The sequence below is a fragment of the Phascolarctos cinereus genome, unplaced genomic scaffold (genome assembly GCF_003287225.1).
Source record: "Phascolarctos cinereus isolate Bilbo 61053 unplaced genomic scaffold, phaCin_HiC Scaffold_4;HRSCAF=312, whole genome shotgun sequence".
In the NCBI taxonomy this organism is placed as follows: Eukaryota; Metazoa; Chordata; class Mammalia; order Diprotodontia; family Phascolarctidae; genus Phascolarctos; species Phascolarctos cinereus.
The window spans coordinates 196,246,055-196,259,992 of NW_027555847.1; the positions used below are offsets into that span (position 1 = coordinate 196,246,055).

The window sequence follows — 13,938 nt, forward strand, 5'->3', positions numbered from 1 at the left end:
TGGAATTCAGTGTTCTGGTCAAAGGTACAGCTTATCTTTCCTGGGAAGACACTATGCATGATGCAGCCACCCTTTCACATTGGAGCCACCCTGCTATAATAAAGTGTACATTCAAAAGGTGACCTCTTATTTCAGCAGCATAAATCTTTGGATGTGATAAAATCTCGAAGGAGTAAAAGGCCTTTCTAGTAAAATGAGCCCAGTGTTAGCATGGGTCATGCTGAGGTTGGATCAGGACATGACAGATAAGGCAGATATGGTGGCAGCAGCAGGACAGCTTGAGCTGTTTGAAATTCAGGATCCGAGTTTACCTTTCATCTTCCAGTATAACCAGCCTACTTTTCTTTCTGGTCATATATTGTCTAAATAATTGTTATTGTCACAACTTACAGGCAAGCTCTTGATATAAAGATGCTAATGCATTCTCACACACATCAAGAATCTTTCTGTTGCCCTTTGGATTATTTATAATTTATTTTTTTAAAAAATATTTTATTTTTTTCCCAATCACACGTTAACACAATTTTTACACTAAAAAAAGCTTTGAATTCCACATTCTAGCCTTCCTCTCTCCATCCTCTCTAGGTTATAGATGTACAATTATGTAAAACATTTCCATATTAGTCATTTTGTACAATAAGACTGAGAAAGAAAGAAAGAAAGAAGGAGGAAGAAAAATAATATTCTTCAATATGTATTCAGATAATAACAGTGCTTTCTCTGGAGGCAGATAGCATGTTTCATCATGAATCCTTTGGGATTGCCTTCAATCATTGTATTGCTGAGACTAGCTAAGTCATTCACAGTTTTTCATTGTACAATATCATTGTTGTTGTTGTTGTTTTTATTTATTATCATTATTATTATTGTTATATTTTTAGGCAATTGGGGTTAAGTGACTTGCCGAGGGTCACATAGCTAGAAAGTGTCAAGTGTTTGGTCTGAGGCCAGATTTGAACTCAGGTCCTCCTGACTTGAGGGTTGGTGCTTTATCCACTGCATCACCTAACTGCCCCTACAATATTGATGTTACTGAGTACAATATTCTCTTGGTTCTGCTCATTTCACTTTGCATCAATTCATGTAAGTCTTTCTAGGCATTTTTTTCTGAAATCATCAGCTTATCATTTCTTATAACACAATAATATTACATCACAATCATATACCACAGCTTGTTCAGCTTTTCCTATGTTGATGAGTATACCCTTAATTTCCAATTTTTAGCCACCACAAAAAGAGCTGCTATAAATTTTTTGTACAGATAGGTGCTCCCTCTCTTTTTAAAAAATCTTTTTGGGATGCAGACCTAGCAGTAGTATTTCTGGGTCAAAGAGTATGCACAGTTTTATAGCCTTTTGGGCATAGGGGCTCTCCAGAAATTGCTTGCCAGAATGGTTGGATCAGTTCACAACTCCACCAACAATGCATTAGTGTCCCAATTTTCCAACATCCCCTCCAACATTTATCATTTTCCTTTTTTGTCATATTAGCCAATTTGATAGGTTTGAGGTTTTAATTTGCATTTCTCTAATCAATAGTGATTTAGAACATTTTTACATATGACTATAAATAGCTCTGATTTCTTTTTCTGAAAATTGCCTGTTCATATCTTTGACCATTTATCAATTAGGGAATGACTTGTATTCTTATAAATTTGATTCAGTTCTCTATATATTTTAGAAGTGAGGCCTTTAGCAGAGATACTTGTTGCAAACATTCCCCCCCCCTCAGTTTTCTGCTTTTCTTCTAATTTTGGTTGCATTGGTGCAAAAATTTTTAAATCTTATGTAATCAAAATTATCTGTTTTGTATTTTGTAATGTATTCTATATCTTGTTTGGTCCTAAATTCTTCCCTTATCCATAGATCTGAAAGGTAAACTGTTCCATGTTCTACTAATTTGCTTATGGTATCACTTGTTACGTGCAAATCATGGTACCCATTTTGATGTTATCTTGGTATACAGTGTAAGATGTTGGACTATACCTAGTTTCTGCCATACTGTTTTCTAGTTTTCCAAGTTGTTTTTGTCAAATAATGAATTTTTGTCCCAAAAACTTGGATCTTTGGGTTTATCAGGCTGTTTATAATTTTAAAAAATTTAAGATTGTGATGCCCCACGAGCAGCAAAGGATCAGTTACAACTTGAGTGAGACAAAATAGGCTTTCTTCTAGGATATGGATATTTAGAAGTCTCTGCCAGCCCTAGTATTCCTTCAGCCAAAGGAATGTAGAAACAACAAAAATAAGCTTAATACCTAGTTAACAAGAATAATTATTTAAAACAATAAGCTAATACACAAACAGTATTAATAATACCTATCTGTAAACCACTATAATAATTAATTCCTCCATTCCACTTAGCTGAATTTGCTGAATTACTTCTTGTACAATTTTCACGCCATGAATTACTAAATTATTTTGGGAGTCTATTTCCTACCACTTGCCCCAGGCACCGACATTACTAGTTATGGCTCTAGTGGGCATTTTTAGCCATAGTGAACCTCTTGGCTTTAATTATAGGAAATAAGAAAAGCCATTCAAATCAATAAAACTATTCCATAGGAAAGAAGAAGCTGTATTGGTGTGTTTTGGTTATATTATCCAATATACTAAGCTGTCTAATAAAAGGTGGCTTTATTGACATGGAAGACATATTTTGTAGAAGGTGTAGACCAAAGGTTTCAAACACATGGCCTACAACAGTCCCAAGTGCAGCCCAAGCCAGATTAAAATGTAATTGTGAAATATTCAACAAAATAAATGAAAATATGATCGTTATTTAGTTGTTTTTCAGTCATGTCTGATTCTTCTTGGCCTTTTTTGGGCTTTTCCTGGCAGAGATACTGCAGTGCTTTGCCATTTCCTTCTCCAGCTCATTCATTTTACAGATGAAGAAACTGAGGCAAACAGGGTTAAGTGATTTGCTTAGGGTCACACAAGTAGTAAGTATCTGAAGCTGGATTTGAATTCAGGTCTTCCTGACTCGAGGCCCCTTGAATTATGTCCACTGTGCCACCTAGCTGCCACAAAAAATAAAATAAAACAGATAATATCATCATGTGGTTTTCCAAGTCATGCACAGCCTACAGAAATCCTTATAGATAGTTTAATGACAAACGTTTCCATTTGAGTTTGACACCATTGATGTAGAGTAGACAAACTCTTCTTCCAGTGGCTTTGGTGCTCTTAGACTAATAACATCAGTGGAAGAAAAATAAAACTACCTCTCTCTTCCATGCACTCACCTCCCCACCCCCACCCCCATTAAAGATAGCCACTTTTATTTAGAGGGAACAAAAGAAATCTGTATACTTTGCTGTCATTTAAAAAAATTAATATTAAATTGCAGTTACATTTTCAGAAAATACATATTAGATCCACATTCAATCACAGTTCAGCTGGATAAATGTGATTGTAATCGAGGCCCAAGAAATTAACAGCCACTGGAAGACTGCTGTTAAGGGGAAATTCAAAGAAGAAATGATTTACTGTTAATGGAAAAATGACTCTGAAAATAGTTCTGGTGAAAAAGAAATATTAACAATCAAAGGCTTACTCACTTAAAATTCTTGAGGCTTTCTTTCACATGGCAGAGCTTGAGAGCATAGGTAAGGTATCCGAAGTATTTGGGTCTATTCATTTCTAACCCTAACCCTAAATTTGTTTCTAACCCTAAATTCATTTGTAATCCTAAATTCATTTCTAAGTTACAGAGGAACAAGTTGTGGCCTAATTCATAAAGAACTGGCCTTGAAGCCAGGAACACCTGGGTTCAAATCTTGCTACAGATACAAACTGGTTATGGACTCTGGGAAAATCATTTAACCTTTTAGTGTAATAGGTAACTTTGACTACAAATTGTAGAAAAAATGTCAGCCTGCATTGGTTGAGGGAGTCCTCTCACTTGCTGCCAACTTATTGACCTATGAATAGGCCAGTCCCTATCTCTATCCTGTAAGGCAAGTTAAAATGAAAAACAAATTGAATGCAACTTACTATATGTTATCTTGCTTGTAGTCCTCTGAGGCCATGGTTGGAGTAAGGTCTCTTTGGGATCAAAGCTAATAGACATCTGTATGGTAGGTAACATTGCTATTCCTCTGGAATCATCATTGTTTATTGAATTGATCATAGTTCCCAAGTCTTTCAAAATTGTTTATCTTACAAATGTTTATGTCATGTATAACCTGTATCAAATTACCTACCACTTTCAGAAGACAGGAAGGGAGGAGAGAAGGGGACTCAAAATCTTGTAAAACTGAATGCTAAAAATTTTACTTGACATGTAATTGGGGAAAAAATAAAATATTATTTTAAAAAAATAACATAAAAGAAATAACCAGAGCATAAAAATGTTTGTCATCATGTAAACTAGACTCCTGGTTCTGATCACATCATTTCATATCAGTTCATATAAATCTCAGTTTTCTCTGCGTCCATCCCATTTGTCATTTTTTACAGCACAATGATATTCCATTACATTCATATACCATAATTTGTTCAGTCATTCCCCAATTGGTGGGCACCCCTTTAGTTTTCATTTCTTTGCCACCACAAAATGAATGGCTATAAATATTTTTGGTCCTTTCCCTCTTTTATCTCCTTGGATTATAAGCAGGAATGTGCTGGAGCCAGCTCCTAGCAACTCTCAATAGTGGATTGTAAAATTTTTAGTGTGCTTAATAACGCAGAAACTAGCAAACAAAATCAGGGCTTGATGTATTGTTTTGCTGATTGCCTAGATTTAAGTAAGTCATGGAGAAAATGTTAATAATGCAGATTAAACTTTAAAATGTGCTCTAGGCACAGCTAGGTGTTGCAGTGGATGGAGCACTAGTCCTGGAGTCAGGAAGACATGAGTTCAAATCGAGCCTCAGACGCTTACTAGCTGTGTGACTGTGACTGTGTCACTTAAGCTTGATTGCCTCAAAAACAAACAAAGAAAAAAATATGTTCTACCTACATTTTTTTTTTGTCATGAAAAGCTAGTTGTTAAACAGGCACACTCCTTCTTGTACCTCTTGAGAAGGGAGCAAATGACAGGTAGAAGCAGTAGGATCTGGATGGGAGTATGAGGAGATAATCAAACTATATGAAATCCCAGTTTTAAAACCTTGTTATTCTTTTTTTTTTCTAATTTGTTCTGGGCTTTATCCCAGAGAAAATCATAGGAAATTTTTGTAACTGAAGGCAGATTGTGGGAAAAAAAAAGATAGGGTGATAAGAATTATTCAGAAACACTTGCATTTAAATTATAGCAACAGGATTAAACTCTAATTTCTTAGGTAACAAACCAGCCTAGTGAAATGGAAAAAGCACTGTATCAGTAATTACAAATGGGTGGGTTTAAATCAAGAATGTGTTGATAAACGTGTAAATCCTAGGTTCTCCGACAACAGCCAAAAAATGTACTTATGACACACATCTATGTTTAATCTGCATTAATATTTTCTCCATACTTTAAGTCTAGACAATCAACGAAACAGTAAATCATGCCTTGATTTGTAGTAGCTGATTTTTCAATGTGTAAATGTTCAGACCAAAAATTTAACATTGGAATCACAAGCTGTCTCCTGTATGTCCTTGGACTGATTTTTGACAGTTCTTTCAATCTGTCCAGGTATTAGTTTCATTACTAGCAAAATGAGGCAATTTAACTACATAAACTCTAAAGTCCCTTCTAACTCTTAAAAACTATGATTCCATAGCTCACATTGCATTAATGTCAAAAGCAAAGGGGGAAAAAAGTTTTCCATGAGATTTTACTTATACTTAGACCTATTATCTTTCCTGCTCCCTCCTCTTTACTCATACTAATTGAAGCCACCGCTGTGTAGGTGGGAGTGATAACCTTCATGTACCTTAGATTCCTCATCTGTAAAATTAGAGAGTTGGAATATGTGACCTGTGAGATTCCTTCTAGCTCTACATTTGAGATCTGTATTTGAACAGATATTCCTCATTCTCCATTATCTTCTATTTGGGGCACCTTGAGACTGTTACTGTGTGTTAGTAACTATGGTGACCAACATTTGAATGATCCATGACTAATTGTATTTAGTCTTTAACCCTTGTTTCTGTGTTATCTGTAAATTAATTAGAAGAAAGGACAGGATTCTAAATAGCTCATGCCTATTGGCACAAGCCCAGTGAAACTTATGAGTTCATTGAAGAAGCATTTAATATAGGTAGTTATCTCCTTCAAACAGACAGTTAGGCACTACATATACAACACACATACTTCATCCACTAGGTCTCCATGGGGAAGTCAGACAGATTAAAAAAAGTAGCCTTTAAGCAAAATGAAAATTTTCCTTGTCAAAAATGAATTGTAAAACTCACAAAAGTGAGAGAACTTTTGCTTTTTCTAAAGGACTTCGAAATTATTTAGATTTTCAGTTCTTAGGGAAAATTTTATATTTCTAAATGCTTACATGAATAAAATAGAGAAAGAAGAGATCAATGATTTGGGCATGCAACTGAAAAAGCTAGAAAAAGAACGAATTTAAAATCCTCAATTAAATACCAAATTAGAAATTCTGAAAATCAAAGGAGAGATTAATACAATTGAAATTAAGAAAACTATCGAACTAATAAATAAAACTAAGAGCTGGCTTTGCAGAAAAAAAAACCCAATAAAATGGATAAACCTTTGGTTAATTTGATTTAAAAAAAAAGAAGAAAACCAAATATCCAGTATCAAAAATGAAAAGGGTGAATTCACAACCAATAAAGAGGAAACAATAAAACAATAATTAGAGGGTATTTTGCCCAATTGTATGCCAATAAATCTGGCAACCTAAGTGAAATGGATAAATATTTATGAAAATATAAATTGCCCAGATTAACAGAAGAGGAAATAAAATACTTAAATAACCCCATTTCAGAAAAAGAAATTCAAGAAGCATCAATGAACTCCCTAAGAAAAATCTCCAGATTTACAAGTGAATTCTACCAAACATTCAAATAACAATGAATTCCAATACTTTATCTGTTTGGAAGAATAGGCAAAGAAGGAGTCCTACCAAATTCTTTTTATAATGCAAATGTGGTGCTGATATCTAAACCAAGAAGAGCCAAAACAAAGAAAGAAAATTATAGAGCAATTTCCCTAATGGATATAGATGCAAAAATTTTAAGTAAAAATATTAGCAAAGAGATTACAGCAATTTACCATGAGAATAATATACTACAACCAGATGGGATTTGTACCAGGAATGCAGGGCTGGTTCAATATTAGGGAAACTATCAGTATAATTGACCATATCAATAACAAAATTAACAGAAATCATATGATTATCTCAATAGAGCAGAAAAAAGCTTTTTGACAAAATATAGCACCCATTCCTATTTAAAAAAACTAGACAGCATAAGGAGAAATGGAGTTTTCCATGATAAGTAGCACCTATATAAAACTATCAGCAAGCATTACATGCAATGGGAATAAGCTACAAGCATTCCCAATAAGATCAGGATGTCCATTATCATTATTGTTGTTCAATATTATACTGGAAATGTTAGCTTTAACAATAAGAGAAGAAAAAGAAATTGAAGGAATTAAAATAGGCAAAGCTATCACTCTTTGCAGATGATATGACTGTATACTTAGAGAATCCTTGAGACTTAAGTAAAAAAATTATTTGAAGTAATTAACAACTTTAGCAAAGTTGGAGGATATAAAATAAACCCACATAAATCATCAGCATTTCTATATATTACTAACAAGGCCAAGCAGCAAGAGATAGAAAGAGAAATTCCACTTAAAATAACTGTAGAAAATGTAAAATATTTGGAAGTCTACCTGCCAAGACAAACTCAGGAACTATATGAACATAATTATAACATTTTTCAGGCAAATAAGGTCAGATCTAAATGGAAAAAATATCTAAATGGAAAAAAAACCTAAATACAGTTGTTCATGGGTAGGCTGAGTCAATATAATAAAAATGACAATTCTACTTAAAATAATTTGCTTATTCAGTGCCATACCAATTAAATTACTAAAAATATTTTATAAAGGTAGGAAAAATAATAACAAAATTTGTCTGGAAGATCAAGAATATCAGGTGACCTAACCATATCATATCTAAAACTGTAGAGTGATGGATTGGTGTAATAAATTAGGTTCACAAGACACAATAGTCAATGACTACAGTCATCTCTTGTTTGACAAACTGAAAGACTCCAGCTTCTGGGATAAGAACTCACCATTTGCCAAAAACTACTGGGAAAACTGGAAAATAGTATGGCAGAAACCAGGCATTGACCAACATCTCATACCATATACCAAGATAAGGTCAAAATGGGTACGTGATTTAGACATAATGGGTGATACCATAAGCAAATTAGGAGAGCAAGGAATGGTTTACCTGTCAGATCTATGGAGAAGGAAGCAGTTTATGACCAAACAAGAGACAGAGAACATTATGAAATACAAAATAGATAATTTTGTTTACATTAAATTAAAAAGTCTTTGCACAAACAAAGCCAATGCAACCAAGATAAGAAGGGAAGCAGAAAGCTAGAAAACAATTTTTACAGCCTGTTTCTCTGATAATGGCCTCATTTCTCAAATATATAGAGAACTGAGCCAAATTTATAAGAATACAAGTCATTCCTCAATTGATAAATGGTCAAAGGATATGAACAGGCAATTATCAGAGGAAGAAATTAAAGCTGTCTATAGTCATATGAAAAAATGCTCTAAATCATTATTTATTAGAGAAATGTAAATTAAAACAACTGAAGTACAACATCACACCTATCAGATTGGCTAATATGATAAAACAGGAACATGATAAATGTTGGAGAAGATGTGGGAAAATTGGAACACTAATGTATTGTTGGTGAAGTTGTGAACTCATCCAACCATTCTGAAGAGCAATTTGGAACTATGCCCAAAGGGCTATAAAACTGTGCATACTCTTTGATCCAGAAATACCACTACTAGGTCTGTATCCCAAAGATATCATAAAAAAGGAAATAGAACCCACATGTACAAAAATATTAATAGCAGCTCTTTTTATGGTGGCAAAAAAATTGGAAATTGAAGGGATACCCATCAATTGGGGAATGACTGAATAAGTTGTGGTATATGAATGTAACGGAATACTCTAAGATGATGAGCAGACAGATTTCAGAAAAGCCTGGAAAGACTTTACATGAACTGACACTGAATGAAGTGAGCAGACCCACAAGAACATTGTATACAGTAATGTGTGATGACTGACTTTGATAGACTTAGCTCTTCCCAACAATATAGTGATCTAAGTCAGTTCTAAAAGACTCATGATGGAAAATGTTATCCACATCCACAGAAAGTACTATGGAGTCTGAATGCAGATTGAAACATACTATTTTCTCTCTTTTTTTTCCTTCTTGTGGTTTTCCCATTTTGTTCTGATTCTTCTTTCACAATGTGGCTTATGTGGAAATATGTTTAATAAAATTGTACATGTATAGCCTATATGAGATTGCAAGCCATCTTGGGGACAATGGAGGGAACCGGAGAAAATAATTTGAAAGTCAGAATCTTATAAAACTGAATGTTGAAAAATATCTTTACATGTAATTGGAAAAAATAAAATACTATTAAGTGGGGAAAAAAAGAAATCATTGATTTCACTCTGTATCTCCAGCTCTTCCTGAGTTAAACTCCAGTGGACCCCATGTCAGGTCCATTTCTCAATTTGTAAAGATTGTTCTCTTCAGATTTCCTTGGAGATGCCTGAAATAGTGATGGCAGCATCCACTTATAAAAGTTCCAGTTCTAGGAATCAGTCTTGAAATGATTAGTTTTCCTGAAGTACAACTGAAAATGTAGTCCTACCTTGACTGCTTATGGTACTCACCTCTATAATTATGGAAATATTTTTTCTCCTGCTCAAATGTCTCTTATTCTTTGGCAACAGCTTAAGAACAGTGGGGTCAAGTACACTTGGGAAAGCAGTGACATTGGATAAACTGTTGAGCACATGCATCAAAATGCTTGGTGATGGGAGAATTGAGCAACAGTTATTTGCCAAGAATCATTCTTTTGATGCACCAATAGTATCTATCACTGAGCTGGTGGGAAAATTCTCAATGCACTGTGATGCTCATGGAGAAGGAGGTGATGAATTCTGCCTAAAGGTCTGCTACTTCATTAGATACTGGATTCTGGAGTTCCCAGCAGAATTTAATCTGTATCTTGGCTTGATTTGTACAACCAAAGAGTTTTGGGAAGTAGCCAGCCAGCTGGGATATGAAAAACATATTAACCTCATTGACATGTTCAGCATCCCTTCCTATGACTAAGATGAGAAGAGTCATAGAAAAAAAAAAGTGTTTTAGAAGGGAAAAGCCTGTCTGCTGTTTGACCATCTGAAGCCCATTGAACTGGCTGAGCACCTTACTTTTCTGGAGCACACATCTTTCAGACAGATTTCATTCACAGATTACCAAAGCTATGTAATTCATGGCTGCCTGAAGAATAACCTTACCCAGGAAAAGATCCATTGCTTATTTAATTGGATCTCTAAATGAGTCCAATTGATGGTTCTTAGCAAACCAACTCCACAGTAAAGAGCTGAAGTAATCACAAAATTTATAACTGTTGCCCAGAAACTCCTTCAGCTACAGAATTTTAACACCGATGGCCCTGGTGGGAGGACTGAGCCATAGTTCTATTTCCTGCCTCAAAGAGGCTCATTCTTATCTTTCTTCAGAAGTTACGAAGGACTGGTATGAAATGACAGAACTGTTCTCCTCCAGTGGCAATTACTGCCATTACTGCAAAGCTTTTGATGACTATGAAGGCTTCAAAATCTCCATCCTGATCACCATTCATGTCATTTTTCCAGACTGTACTAAAGATCATAAAGTCAATATTGTGAAGATATACCAGCACTTAATGACCTTGAATGAAATGGTCTCCCTTCAGAGTAACACCACTTGGAACCTAACACGGATTTAAAAAACCTCCTAACTTTATAGGAAAAACACACTATCAGGCTCAAAAAGCACCACAATTCAATCCAACAAAAAATAGATGCTTATTAATCTTTTTAATTTTTTTTTTTGTTTGAGGAAGAAGGGGAGGCTTGGGCTTGTGATTTGCTCCTTCTACTAATGCAGATCAGCAAGTTGTTTGTAATTAATGGTCTTAAAGTTGCCAGGGGCAAAGTGACAGATGAATTTAAACCTAGGTCTTCCTGACTGCAAGAATACTGTCTACTACCCCATACCGCCTGTTTGTTCATCCATACTCAGTGCTTATTGGTACTGCCTACAGTTTGTTGCTTCTGTCTCTTTAGAATACCATCTTGCAGATTCTGAAGGTCACTTCTACTTGGGGAAGAGGGTAGAGGAAAAGCAGCCAAACTCCTCTACCCTTGCATAAACCTGGTGAGGGAAGGAATCCTTAAGTGAATTTATACAGTCTCAGCTCTGAGAGGTGGCTTTACATTTCTCACATGTTTTTTTTGGCATAGTTTGTTATCAAATCAAAAAGACTTGGATACTAGCTTCACCTCTGCTTACCTATGAAGTATTTGATCAGCTTCAGATACCTTATTAGTGAAACAAGGGGGGTAAACCAGGTGATTGCAAAGGTTGGGTCCAGCAATTGCTTCTGGTATCCTTATTCTTATTACTGACGGCGGTGGTGGTGGTGGTAGTGATGATGATGATGATGATGATGATGATGATGATGATGATGATGATGATGATGATGGATAGTTTAGTGTAGTGGCTAGAGGACTGAGCCTCATAGTCAGGAAAACCTGATTTAAGACATATACACACTTTCTATATGACTATGGGTACGTCACTCACTCTTTCCACACACCGGGCAACTCTCTAAAGATTGTAATTAGCAGAAAATCATAAAAAAAGGTTTGTATTAGTAGAGGGAGTGTTTGTGTTTTTTTGGGTGGTATTTCCCAACCCCAGTGAAATTACAGTGAAATTACCTTCCCTCCCATAAGAATATTATTATTTTTCCTATGATTTTATATGGGAAACTAAAACAATGGTCTCCTTATCTTCTCTGCCAAGGTGATATAAGTAAATTTCCTCCAGCTGATGGATTCAAGTTTTAAAATTCATGGTTTCAAGACATTCACTCAGGTGATTTCCAGACCATATATTTGTTGACTAGAAGATAAGACTCACCTAGAATATCCCCATATATCTGTTGGGTTCTTAGCATTTCACGGAAACAACCAAATAGTGGAATCTTGTATTCCTCAAAGGTTGAAATCATGCATCATATTTTACACACAGAGACGCTCTGGATTGTAGAGGAAAAAAAATAATCCAACAAATTGCATACACCTGCATCAGTAAATCATTTGATATGTAAATTTGTTTCTGTGAATAATTGTCCAGAGCAAGGGACTTGAATCTGGCCCCAAACCCACATGCACATGTGATATCTCCCTACCAACCACAAAGTAATGCTTTGGTTTTTGAAGCATCCAGTTGGGCTATTGGAGAAATCAAGACCATAACTTCATACGTCATGGCTTATTCTGATGGATTCCTCATCTAGATGAAGATCATACCCGATTAAGAAATTCTTTTTGGAATGCAAATGTGACAAACACATCTATAATAAATAAGTTCTGAGCAGTAAGGAAAGTTCAACTGATTAATTTTGTAATCTCTGTAAGATCCAGGATAGGGTAGGCTGATGACAAAAAAAAAATTAGGACTAGTCAGTCTTTTAGTTCAATTTGTGCATTTGGAAATGTGAGGTGCTATATGGACCAACAAATGCATGAAAACTCATAAAAAACTGAATAACATCTTTTGTTACCCAGTAGGGAATGTGAAAATTTTAAGTCTGCCAAAAGTCCTTACTTCTTTATGAGTACTGGCCCCTGTATCAACCATTAAATACTGAAAATCTTCTAAAGCAACAGAATATGGAAATCTTATATTTGGGGATATAAAATGGCGTGCTAGAAAGAGTATTACTGAGATAGGAGTTGAGAGCTAGTTACTAATTCTGCCTCTAAAGCTAAACTAGCTGTATAACCTAGAGAAAGCAATGAGACAATAATTGGATCACACATTCAGGCCTAGAAGAGACCTAAGGGGCCATCTAGACTAGCACCTTCCTTTTATTGATAAGAAAACTAAGACTCAGGAAGGTGAACTTTGACTTTGCTTGTCTTGTTCAAATCTCTAATTTGACAGATAAGAAAATTGAGACCCAGAGGGGTTAAGTGAGTTACCCAAGGCCACATGGGTAATTAGTGACAGAGGCAGGATTTGAACCCAGGTCCTCTGACTCCAGGGCCAGTGCTTTCTTCAATCACAGTAGTCTACTCATCAATCCTCCAACACATATCATGTTATGCATGCCTCTATTTAGATTACCTTCCCTCTTCTCCCCATTTATATAATTCTTACACTACTTTCTATATGTGTAAATTTACACAATCCATTTGATCTCTCTGGGTCTCAGCTTTCTCTTTTTTATAATTAGGAGAGGTGGACTAGATGACAAGATCCAGGACAGATCCTTGTGTTATACCCAGTTAAGGGATATAATATAGGTAATGAGCCAGAAAAATAGACTGAGGAACAATAATCAGACAGGTAGCAGGAATATCAGGAGAGAGAGCCTTGTCACAAAAACCCAGAGAGGAGACAGTATTCAGGAAGAGAAACAGTCATTAATAGAGTCCTATGCTGCAGAGAAGGCAAAAAGGATGAGAACTGAGAGCAGACCCTTAGCTTTCTTAGAATTTTCATTTAAGACACTTCATAAAATAGTGATGAGCAAAATGAGCAGAACCAAGAGAACATTGTATACAGTAACAGCAATATTGTTTTAAGAACAACTTTGAGTGAATAAATTATTGTGACTACTATGAATTCCCAAATTAACTATAAAAGACATATGAAGAAATACAGTATCTTCACCCAGAGAAAGAACTGATAAATA

General features: G+C 35.2%; 1 pseudogene; it reads left to right on the top strand.

The window, feature by feature from the left end:
* Positions 1 to 238: 238 nt before the first annotated feature.
* Positions 239 to 10,976, top strand: LOC110198631 (ras guanyl-releasing protein 3 pseudogene; annotated as a pseudogene).
* Positions 10,977 to 13,938: the final 2,962 nt, after the last annotated feature.